This window comes from Caloenas nicobarica, chromosome 24 (genome assembly GCF_036013445.1).
Source record: "Caloenas nicobarica isolate bCalNic1 chromosome 24, bCalNic1.hap1, whole genome shotgun sequence".
NCBI lineage: Eukaryota > Metazoa > Chordata > Aves > Columbiformes > Columbidae > Caloenas > Caloenas nicobarica.
Genome location: NC_088268.1, coordinates 24,896 through 37,705, shown reverse-complemented (window position 1 = coordinate 37,705; position 12,810 = coordinate 24,896). Strand labels below are relative to the sequence as shown.

At 49.0% G+C, this 12,810-nt stretch overlaps 1 non-coding gene across 1 annotated transcript; it reads right to left on the bottom strand.

The window, feature by feature from the left end:
- Nucleotides 1-2,243: 2,243 nt before the first annotated feature.
- On the bottom strand, nucleotides 2,244-2,324 carry TRNAS-GCU (transfer RNA serine (anticodon GCU)). Its single transcript has one exon. It is a non-coding gene; the product is annotated as a tRNA-Ser (tRNA).
- Nucleotides 2,325-12,810: the final 10,486 nt, after the last annotated feature.

The window sequence follows — 12,810 nt, the reverse complement described above, 5'->3', positions numbered from 1 at the left end:
CCAACTCTCTAGCCTGTCCAGATCTCGCTGGATGGCAGCACAGCCCTCTGGCGTGTCAGCCACTCCTCCCAGCTTGGTGTCATCAGCAAACTTGCTGATAGTACACTCAATTCCCTCATCCAAGTCATTGATGAATATATTGAATAGTATTGGTCCCAGAACTGACCCTTGAGGGACTCCACTAGATACAGACCTCCAACTAGATTCCGCCCCATTGACCACGACTCTCTGGCTTCTCTCCTTCAGCCAGTTTGCAGTCCACCTCACTACCCGATCATCCAGTCCACACTTCTTCAGTTTAGCTGTGAGGATGCTGTGGGAGACAGTGTCAAATGCTTTGCTGAAGTCAAGGTAGACCACATCCACTGCTCTGCCATCGTCAATCCACCTTGTTACGTCTTCATAAAAGGCTATGAGGTTGGTCAAACACGACTTCCCCTTGGTGAAGCCATGTTGACTGTCCCTGATGACCCTCTTATCCTTGATATGTCTTAAGATGGCACCAAGGATAAGGTGTTCCGTCACTTTCCCAGGGATGGAGGTGAGGCTGACTGGTCTATAGTTGCCCGGGTCCTCCTTCTTGCCCTTTTTGAAGACTGGAGTGACATTTGCTTTCCTCCAGTCCTCAGGCACCTCTTCCGTTTCCCAAGACTTGGCAAAGATGATGGAGAGCGGTCCAGCAATGACTTCAGCCAGCTCCCTCAGCACCCGCGGGTGCATCCCATCTGGACCCATGGATTTATGGATGTCCAGATTGCTTAACCGGTCCCTAACCCAGTCCTCATCAACTAAGGCAAACTCCTCCATTGCCCTGCCTTCCTCTGGGGCCTCAGGGGTACGGGGCTCCTCAGGACAGCCTCCGGCAGACTAGACAGAGACAAAGAAGGCATTCAGTAATTCTGCCTTCTCTCTATCTTCTGTCACCAGGGCACCTACCCCATTCATCAATGGGCCTACATTGCCTCTGGTGTTAGTTTTATCTGCCATGTATCTTTAGCTGAACGTTGATCATTAAATGCTAAAATGATTATGTAACCAATATGCAAATGTGTAACCAATTAGGTGTGTAGGACTCCTCTGAGGATGATAAGATTTTGTATATAGTGGCTGTTTACTTTTCTTTCTGGTGTGCTGGCTTTATTCCAGCATCCAGACTTGCACAACTCTGTAACAAATAATATCTCATTTCTGTGTGCTACAATTTGGCAAATTGTGGACTGGGTAGCAAAATCTTGTTTTGGAGACAACTGTTGCTCTTGACCACCCAGGACAGCACATCCCTCAGGGCCACGGTAGGTTTCTGGCTACTCAGCCTCCACACAGGTCTTCCCTGCAGAGCCCTGCTTTGTCACACAACTGGTTAAGGGCTTGGTGTGTCTGAAACATGAGGGTAGGCTGTGAGAGCCGGGATTCTTCCCATACCAAATGGAAGGGAATGAAGAGGCAGCCAGACTCTTATTGGTAGTACCAACTGGCAGTGCAAGATGTAATGGGCACAAATTAAAACATATGAAATTTCATCTCAAAGGAAGAAAACACTTTCTTACTGGGAGTCATGGGGGTGTCATACAGTGGAGCAGATTTCCCAGAGAGGTTGTGCAGTCTCCAACCTTGGAGATGCTCAAAACCCAAGTAGACTATGTCCTACACAACCAGCTCAAGGTGACCCTGCTGGAGCAGTTGGCTTGGACTAAAGGATATCAGCAGGTGCCTTGCAACCCCAGTGATTCTGGGATTCTGAGAAGAGATATGACCGATGCCTCCCATTAAAAAAAAAAAAAGTCTTATTTGAAATGTGTTCTGTGACAGAAAGTGGTTTACGCATATTTTCTTTTTCGTTTCCGTGGCTTACTGATGGCGAGGTAAACAACATTCACTGCTCTTCTCTTCTCCACCAAGCTAGTCACCTCACCGTAGAAGGCTACCAGCTTGGTTCAGCATGACTTCAAACTTTATGCTTACTACTCTCAACCACCTTCCTGTGCTACCTGTTTCTGGAAACTACTTCCAGGATGTTTCACTCTCTGGTCTTCCCAGGGGTTGAGGAGAGGCTGACTGTCCTGTGAGTTCCCTGGATCTTCCTTTTTCCCTTCTTATTCCTCTTGCTTATGTGGAGGTGGGTCCTGAGCCACTTCAGAACCTTGCAAGGTCTTTTCAGGCAGGTCTCATCTTAAAACAAAGGCTCACTTGGGGGCACACATCAAGCTGTTCACACTCAGGAACTCGGACCACTGTCATCTGACCGATGAGGATGGGATTCGAACCCACGCGTGCAGAGCACAATGGATTAGCAGTCCATCGCCTTCACACTCGGCCACCTCATCAGCACACTGCTTGTGCTCCTGACGCTGCTGACACTGACGCTGCTCCTGATCTTGCGGTGCCTGCTCCTGCTGCTCTGGCTCTGGCTCCAGCTGCAGCTCCAGCTGCTCTGGCGGTGGCTGCTCCTGATGCCTACACCTTCTTACCCTGTTTGACATGGGAGGGAAGGAAACAGCCTCCAGCTTTTACCTTTTGGGGACTGGTCCACTCCCACAATAGCTGGGCTGAGCTCTGATGACCTTTGGAAAACAGGTCTCAGCTTTCACATCAGAAAATGACTGAACAGCAAAGCCCTACACACTTTCCCAGGAAGGAATATGGGAGAGTGACCCTGGAGTGGTTCAGCGCCTCCAAGGGAATTTACGACCTCTCCAGGGAGGTGCAAGAGTCCCCATGACTGAAGCTTTTCAAGATGCGTTTGGACAGGGTGCTAGATAATCTCATCTAGGCTCCCTTTCCCACAAAGCCTTGGAACAGATCATCCTCTGAGGACCCTTCCACTCAGGAGGTTCTATGACTTTTCAGACTTCCATCATACTTTGTTTTGTGGCTTTTGAGGTGTGCCGAGGAGTAATGGGGCTCCTTCCACAACAGGTCTCACTCCATCTGGCCTTGCCTCCAGTGCTATGAGATGTCAGGGGCAAAAGACAAGGCTCTCTCAAACCCAGGAACTATGGGTAAACCTGTCATTTTACCAAGGAACTGTTTTGGATTCTCAGCTGGCTGGCATTGGAGAAGATGGGAGGATGAAACAGTAGTGTCGCAGAGCTGATGCCAACTGTCTTTAATGAGAAGAACGAAGGGAAATGGAAAAGATGAGAGCTTAAGCAATGCAGTTTGGAGGCTGAGTAAAGCTCAGAGAAATGCTGCCATCTGAAGGAAAACCTTCATGACAGGCATGCTTCTTTTCCAGTTCGCCTTCAAGGCTCTGGCAATCACATATTACCTAGACCCCCTGGAAAGGAAGGAAGGAAGGAAGGAAGGAGGGAAGGAAGGAAGGAAGGAAGGAAGGAAGGAAGGAAGGAAGGAAGGAAGGAAGGAAGGAAGGAAGGAAGGAAGGAAGGAAGGAAGGAAGGAAGGAGGGAAGAGAGGGAGGGAGGGAGGCAGTATTTCATGGGGAGCATAAAGTCAAGCAGAGCAAGAGGGGGAAAGAGAGAGGCTTCCTTGGGAAGAGGCAGAAGACCAGTGCAGGCCCCTTCCTGCAGGTGGAGCGGGGGGAGCTCAACTCCTCTGCAGACCATGGCCATGCTCTCACGGCTGGCTGCAGGGTTTGCTCCAGGCTCCCGGCGCTTGACTGTAGGCAGGCAATTCACTGGCTTCAGCATAAGAGATTGCCCCGTCCCAGAGGCCCACAGAGCCCAGACCAGACCACCCAAAGCACCCAGCCCCAGGGAGCCCCCAGAAGCGATGGACACACTGGCAGTGCTGAGCGAGGTCCCCACAGCAGCCGATGTGGTGGATCCCACAGCTGTGCTCTGAGGGAAGGAGCTGAGGATTGGGCCTGAGAGCATCACCAGGACCAGCGGGTCCTGGATGGCAATGCTGGAGTCAGCGCACTGGATGACACACGGCTCATTGCAGCTGTTGGCAAGCGAGGCTGGGCTGCAGGCAGCTGGCAGGCATGGGCTGTAGCACAACATGTCTCGTGGAGGGAGGCAACCTTGAAAAAATGGGAGGGAGAAGAGGACATTAGCTATCGGGCCCTTTCAGACCCCCTGACTCATTGAGTCCAACCATAACATAACTCTTGCACTAAAGCATGTCCCTAAGAGCCTCGTCTAAACGCCTTTTAAACAACTCCAGGGATGGTGACTCCACCACTTCCCTGGGCAGCCTCTTCCAATGCCTGACAACCCTTTCTGTGAAGAATTTTTTCCCAATATCCAATCGAAACCTCCCCTGGCACAAATTGAGGTCATTTCCTCTTGTCCTATCACTTGCTACTCGGGAGAAGAGACCCACACCCTCCATGCTACAACCTCCTTTCAGGTAGTTGTAGACAGCGATAAGGTCTCTCCTCAGCCTCCTTTTCTCCAGGCTGAACAGCCCCAGTTCCCTCAACCGCTCCTCATCAGACTTGTGCTCCAGACCCTTCACCAGCTTTGTCGCCTCCTCTGCACACTCTCTAGTATTTCAATGTCCTTCTTATGATGAGGGACCCAAATCTGAAAACAAGATTCAAGGTGTGACCTCACCAGTGCCAAGCACAGTGGAACAATCACTCCTCTAGTCCTGCTGGCCACAATATTCCTGATATAAGCCAGGATGCTGTTGGCCCTTTTGGCCACTTGGGCACACGCTGGTTCATATTCAGCTGGCTGTCAATCAAGACCCACAGATCCCTCTTCCTGGACTGCTTTGTCCTTCAGGACTGTCTCCCAAGGGACTCTGCCAACCAGCCTTCTGAACAGGTCAAAGTCTGCCCTTTGGAAGTCCACAGTAGCAGTTCTGCTGACCACCATTCTGACTTCTCCAAGGATAGTAAACTCAATCATTTCATGATCACTACGCTCAAGGCGATCTCCAACCGACACGTTGCCCAGGAGCTCTTCTCTATTTACAAAAAACAGATCCAGTGACGGTCCTTCCCTGGTAGGCTCACTAACCAGCTGTGTTAGGAAGTTGTCTCCCATGCACTGCAGGAGCCTCCTAGACTGCTTCCTCTCTGCTGGGTTGTACTTTCAGCAAACATCTGGTAAGTTGAAGTCCCCCATAAGAACAAGAGCTAGTGATCGGGAGACTTCTCCCAGCTGCCTACAAAATATTTCATCTGCTTCTTCATCCTGGTCTGGTGGTCTGTAACAGACCCCCACTAGGATGTCTGCCTTGTTGCCCTTCCCCTTGGTTCTTACCCATAGACACTCAACCCTATAATCACCCTCCTCAAGTTCCAGACAATCAAAACCCTCCCAGACATACATGGCTACCCCACCTCCTCTCCTTCCTCGCCTATTCCTTCTGAAGAGTTTATAGCCATCCATTGCAGTGCTCCAGTTATGGGAGACATCCCACCATATTTCTGTGATGGCAATTAAATCATAATTTTTCTGCCTCACAATGGCTTCCAGCTCCTCCTGTTTGTTGCCCATGCTGTGTGCATTCGTATAGATGCACTTCAGCTGAACCATTGATTCCACTGGGACGGCAGACTGAAGAGTCTTGTTAACACTACCCTCAGATGCTGGCATGTCGCCTTTGGGTTTGCCTCTGCCACATCAGGTTTCCTCCCCCTTCAAATCTAGTTTAAAGCCCTCTCAATAAGTTCTGCTAATTCCTGCCCCAGGATCTTTTTCTCCTTTTGAGACAGGTCCATCCCATTCGTCGCTAGCAGATCAGGTGCCATGTAAGATGACCCATGATCAAAAAACCCAAAATTCTGCCAGTGACACCAGTCCTGCAGCCAGGTATTGATCTGCTGGGTGTTCCTGTATGTTTCCTCACCATAGCCTGCAACTGTGGGGATAGCGGAGAACACTACTTGTGCTCCTGATCCCTTGACCAGTCATCTCAAAGCCCTAAAGTCTCTCTTGATCGTCTTTAGTTTTTCCTTTTAAGTTTCATCACTGCCTACCTGAAAAATTATTAGTGGGTAGTAGTCTGACGGCCTAACCAGAGCAGGAAGTTTCCTTCTAACATTTTTAACCCTGGCCCCAGGGAGGCAGCAAACTCTGTGTCTGTGAGTGTACAAATGTCTGCGTATAAGTTTGTCAGTCTGCACAGAAGTACACGTGGTTGTATGTTTATACACGTGGGTAGTGATGCTTTTGGACATGTTCCTGTGTGTGGACATGTGTGTCGGTCCATGTCAGCGCACATGCACATGCATTTATCTGGCAACTTATTTATACAAGAGCTGTAGCATGTGCACAACTGTCAGTGTTTGGGGAAAAGTTTCTGCATATCTCTCGTGCTTGCATGTGGACACCCAAGCAAAATGAAGAGAAGCTGCTAAATTAATGTATAGTGTGATTAAGTTACAAAGGACGTAGCCACCATGAACCAATTGACATGAGAAATGCTTTCTAACCACCTGCAAAATGAGGGGATATCTTTAAAGTTTTAGATTCTTCTGCATGACAAGAGGGAGACAGAAGATTAAGTAAAACATTGTTTAGAAGCAGAGTGCATAGCTTCTATTTTACTAGTAATTCATAGATGTATTCTACGAAAGAAACTCATAATTACTTCTGTGTGTACTAGCTCAGCGAGGCAGGGACTGGGCAACAAAGAACTGCCCACTGCAGGAGAAGATCAGGGTCAAGAGCATCTGAGGAACGTGAAGGTGCACAAGTACACAGGACCTGATGAGATGCATGTGTGGGTCTGAAAGGAACTGGCAGATGAAGTTGCTGAGCCACTGTCTGTCATACTTGAGAAGTCATGGCAATATTGTGAAGTTCGCCCTGACTGGAAAAGGGAAAACATAACCCCTGTTTTTCAAAAGGGAGAAAAGGAAGATCCAGGGAACTCCAGCTGGAGACTTTCCCCTTATGTCAGGGCTGCCGTGTGGAGAACCTCTTGGAAGCTGAGCCTCATCTTACCCAGGGGGGTGATTGCACAACTGTAATCATCAGCCTCAAGTTTTGGGGATCCCCTGAGTCTGAGCTGGCTGTGTAGTAACTGGATTCTGCAGTGATTGAGAACAACATATACAGAGATGCATATGGAGATGCAGAGAGAGACGCAGACACAGAGATTTGTTAGCAGTGAGAGCAGAGCCAGGCAGAGCTGAGCCAGCTGAAACTTCTTTTATTAGCCTTTCTCAACTTACAGTTTTATAGATACGGGCCTGGACCAAGAGGTTAAACAGGATGTTATTTCCAAAAAATGTTATTCCAAACACGCAGGCCCAGGCCCAACATTCACATGTCACGCATACGGGCGCGGTGTTCCGGCGCAAGATGGGCTATCACTCCTTACACTCATAAAAACATACTTCTGTATAACCTGTCCAAGGCCCTTTATGTTTTGACTAATTGCTGTGATTTAATCACGTTAGTATTATTTGTCAGGATGGTCATGTTAGTATTGATCTTCTTTTACCATCCAGGTGGCTGTAACCGCACATCCTGCTGTTCCCACATCTCCTCCCTTTTTGTCTTGGAACATTGGGTTCACAATGAGTGCAGCAAGGACCCTGGCTTCATTTGTCTTTACTTTCTGTATCATTCTCCAGATGATTCAGAGGACTACAAGAAAAAAATATTATACAAGCACATCCAATTCCCACAAAAACCCATGTGTGCAGATTGAGGCCTGAAAACCATGGTTTTGGGTTTAACCACTTTACTATCAGAAAATGCCCCCCATTATGTTTTTCTGTGTTAATTCTTGAAAATCATGCAATTGTTTTTGCAGGGCACTGGCTAAATCCTGAACCAGGCCTTGCACATTAGCTGAAAATGTTCCCTGGAAATGTTGTTTCACTTGATTCCACTCATAAACACTATCATTCCATTTTAATGGTGTTACATATAAATTCTTTTGAGTATATTCCCAATCACAATGCAATTTTAGTCTAGTACCCAAATAAATTTGTTTATCTCCTATCCACAACAAGGCTGCTTCACAAATATTTATTGCAGAGGTGTGAAGAGTTGCCGAGGTTTATTCTTCCCCTGACATGACTGCTCTCCAGTCCCCGCAGAAGTTGTCTCCACAGAAAGAAGTTTGACTCCTTCATTATCTGAGTGGGCCTGTTCAGTGCCATTCTCTTGTCTCTCTGGAGTTTTCTTCTGGCACATTCTGTACAGAGCCACCAGCGAGAAGACAGCGAGGACAATGACTGTCAAGGTGATGACAGTTGGCATAAACAGGGTTAGTCAAATTTACCACATAGATATAATCGTTTGTTGATACCTGTACATCAGTAGCAGCTGCCAGCACATAAGGATGTGAGTACAAATCGTAACTGTATCATTATGCCAGTGAGTGAGCTTTAATGTGTATGGATTTGGGCTTTTCTTATAATTTCCATGAGCCACACGCCTCATAAAAAAGGCAAGGCTAACTGCCAGATTTTCAAATGAAATGGACTAAGGCTGTTGTTTACTTGTACTTGCAAAACCGGTCCTGAAAACCTGCCTTCTGATCACTTTAATGTCTCAGTGCTTACTTGTGAAAAATTAACAGGCTTAGATGAATTTGAAATCAAATGCTCTCTGGGTCCCCAATCCCAATCATGTAAATTTGTACCATTCTGACATGCTGATGCCTCTAATTTATAGGGAGCCCAGTACAAATTTCAAACATCTCCTGTGCTTCCTCTAGATACCTGCATGTTGGAATGTCAGCAGGGGTTTCCAAGTAGAATTGTGACTTATATCTTGGTGTTCAAGACCCGGAATGGAAATAAAAGTTAAATTGCCTTGAACTACCCCTCCATTCTCTCGTTGTTGATAAAACAAGTGAAACTTCTCTGATATCATTAAACAATTGTTAATTGGCCTTTTAGAAACACATACAGGAGGGGTCTCAACAAAATACTGTTGTGTTTGATTAAATTTAATCCAATCCTTGTTTTCCAGCAACTGACCTGCCGGTGGTGTCCATGCACCACCTACCCAGTGTGTGTCATTGTTGGAGAGAGGAACTTCAGGATCCCATCATGTTACAGGTCTAAAAAGAGGTGGACCCACAAGGTAAGCCAAATATACAAGCTCTCCCTCTACAGCTGGAATTGTGCCAAAACTGATCATCACAAAACAAACCCTTACTCCACTGTTGCAGAAGATGATAGCCAAATAGGTTAAGAAGGTGTTAATTGGAGGGGGGGGCGCTGCTGCTGCCATCATAGTACTTGCATTTTGTACTTCTTCAGCTGCCCCCAGGTAACATCACTGGCCTCTTCCTTCGGTCTCTTCCCTTTCCTCGTCGCCCTCAGCTGCAGGAACAGACTCTGCATCTCTGGCATTGGGTTCGGCGCCGCATTTTTCCAACTCATAGCAAGGTTTAACGTATTTCATAGGAAGCCACCTCGGTCCTGTTGGAAGAAGAACACACACATATCCTCCAGCAGGTGATGAACTCTACAGGCCCTTGCCATCGACTGTTGTACAGGGGATCCCAATAGAAAACCTTTGGGCTCTGAGACAGTGAATCAGGAACACGGAGTGTTTTTCCACTGCTGTGATACAGGAGGGAGGCACAGCACAATTCAAAAAGTTTAAAGTACGTGTTGCATTGTCTACTTGTTCCTGGGGCATGATATTCCCTCTTTTTTCTTTTAATAACAGATGTTTCAGAGTGGAATGTGCCCATTAAATTATAGCCTGTCCAATGGGAGGATGCTGAATACCCGTTACATGTGAAACACCCCATTGCTGTAAAAAGTCTTGCGTGGATCTGGCAGTGTAGCCAGGACCATTATCAATTTAATCTGTTGTGGCACTCCCAGCATAGCAAAGCAGCAGGTCCAGTGGCACTGAACATCCTTGCTTTTCTCACTTGTGTGAGTAGATGCACAAAGCATACCTGAAAATGTATCTATAGAAACGTGCACATGTTTCAAACAGCCAAAAGATGAGACATGTAACCTCAGTCTGTCAAATGGCATCAGCTATGAGCCGGTGAGGTGAACTCCAAGGGAGCATAAATGTGTAATAAGGCCTTGACATTCTGGGCAAGAGTGACCTATGTCTTTTGTTTGTTCAAGTGTCAGATCAAACATCTTTTTTAAAGCAGCAGCATTTTGATGGAAAAAAGCATGTGAAGACCTGGCAGACTGGAAGCAGACTGTAGCTACAGTAGAAGAGTGCACAACTGCATTTCCTGCTGTTATGGGAGACCTGGTAAAGTTGTATGAGAGTGTATACGAATAACAAACAGTGAGTTACAAAGCTGTAACACAGTTTGCAATGATACAAACATGTCAAAGAGCTGCTGTTGCAAGGTTTCTTTAAGAAAAGCAGAAGGGATGCACTGTAGGACCTTGGCTACGTACTCAGAATCACAAATCAAATTTAGAGCTTCCTCCTTAAAAAGCTCTACGGCATGTAAAGCTGCACCGAGTTCTACTAATTGGGTTGAACCATCAATAATTTTGACAGAATTATGCCAATCATTATCTTCACACCAGATCACTGAAGCTTTATGAGATTTTTCCTGATCCATCAACAAAACTGTGCTAGCATGTGGGATCAGACCAAATACAAGTATGGTCTGTGGCCTGATGTCAAAGACAGGCAGATTCTGCAGCAATTTACACTTAGATATGTCAAAAGCTATGCTGTTACAAAAATCAGCTGGTGCAATTTGCAAGGACGTAGATTGCGAATTAAAAAAATCAAAATCAGGTTTCAGAAATGGTACATATATGACCGATGAGTCATGGCCTATTGAAACCTGAATCCACTCTCTGCCTTTTTTGATCAGAGCCATAATCAATTCTAGAGGGTGAACAATAGTTTTATGGAAAGAACTGGGGGGGAAGGGGAATCCATTCCAAATCTATCAATCTGTTTGCTTTCTCATCATATTGTCCTACAATAGCCACAGGTTGTTTCTGTGTTGTAGCTATAAACAGACAAATCTGCAAGTGTAATCAAATGCAGTCAGCCTGTAAAACTTGTTCATCAAAGTCTCTAACCCTATTTTGGCTTTCATGTTTATTGGATATTGTTTTTCCTTACCAGCTCAAAGTCCTGTTTCAGTTCTATCAGTGTAGTGTTGGCTTTACCAGCTACTTCAGCTGCCCATACTAGTGGAAATACAGCATCCAAAATTTCATTGGAGATTTCCTGCTTGCAGCAAGCAGATCTGCACCTTCCAAGCACCTTCCTGTGGGACACACAACTAAACAGAATTCTCAGAAAACGTTATTTGAGCTTACAATTTACTTAACAAATCTTGACCTAAGAGAGATATATAGGGCTTTCTGCAATATACAAGAATTAACGGGTTAAAACTTCTTTCCAAATTTGAAATCTCATTGGTTTCAAAAATGATCTTCCTTCCTTCTTCCTTCCTTTCTTTTTCTCTTTCTTTCTTTTCTTTCTCTCTCTTTCTTTCTCTCTTTCTCCCTTCCCTCCTTCCTTCCTTTCTTCCTTCCTTTCTCTCTCTCTTGCCTGAAATTTATGTTGAAGCTGTACAGCATGGGCCTGGGCTCTTTTGGCCTTTTTTTTTTTTGCATTCCTGCTATTATACACTTTACATGCAATCTCAATTAGCTGAGCAATAGTTACATTCCTCAGTCACATTTACGTTTTTCAGTTTCTTACAGATATCAAGTGATTTGGATTAAGAGCACGTTTCATTCTTGACTTCTGGCCGGTTCAAGGATTCGGGCTGGAAGAGGAAACATCAGTCCCCGTGCAGGTGGCACCTGCCTGGGCTGGTCTGTGTGTGTGCCCCACGGCACCCCCGCCCACGGCAGCGGCTCCGGCTGTGGCCGCCGTGCGGACACCCGTGTCCCCGGCGCTGGCCCCTCCCGGGGCCTCTGCCCGGCTGCGGCCCTGCCCGCTGCCCCGCCGGCCTTGGCCCCGGCTGCCCCGGCCCGGGGCCCTCGGGCTGGGCCGGGAAGGGCCGCAGGGCCCGGCTGGGGGGGCTCTGGGGGCCGCCCCCCAACGCCCCCGTCCTGCTCCGGGGCCGCTCGAGGCTGCGGCGAGGGCGGGGCCGAGTCGCTCGTGTCGGCCGGGGGCGCCCGGTGCTGCACGAAGCCACTGCCGGGGGGCGCTGCACGGGGGGCCAGGCCGGGACACGCACACGCACCCTGGCCGGGGGACGGGCACCGGGGAGCGGAGCCCGGGGACCCGCGGGCCGCACGGCCCGGGCCCGGCGCGGGGAGCGGAGCCGCCCCGGCCCACGCCGCCCCCTCCCCCTGCTCTCCATGGGCCGCCGCTTCCCGGCCCGGGGCTGAGGAGCCGATTCCGGCCGCTCCCTGACAGGCCGAGCCCTGCATCGGCGCTGACCAATCCCCGCCGAGGGCCTGCGCCGCTGCCGGCGCTCATTGGCCGGCGCTGGACCGCGGGGCGGGCCGCGGGCGCTGGTTTGAGCCCGGCGGCAGCGCCGGTTCGGCCGCCCTGAGGAACCCGGGACCGGCCCCGGCGCCGCCGTGTCCGTGGGACGGGGCCGGGGCCCCCGCGAGGGCCCAGCACAGCCCTGGGGAGCGGGGCTTCTTTGCTTTCGTCTGCAGCACTGAGTAGGACCGCTTGTCAGGGCTCCTCTGCTCCCTCTGGGCTGGGTTCCTGCCTGCTGCTCCAGCACCACCGAGATGGCCTCTGGGGCCCTGCGGCTGGGGCAGGAAGGCTTTTGTCCCCCGTGTGGCCAGCAAGTGCCTCCGGGGGTTTTTGGCTTCCTCAGAGGCACCAAGCACGGCCCCTCGCCAGGGCTGCTTTGGGCTGTTTTGGCAGCTGGCTACTGCTCCTGCTCCACGAAGGGCCCTCGTGCCCCGCACAACCTGCCTAAAACCAAACAGGGCAGAGGACGTGTGGGTGAGTGCAGGGCCACCCCTGTGGCCTGTCGGGAGGGGACAGCGTCCTGTAGCAGTGT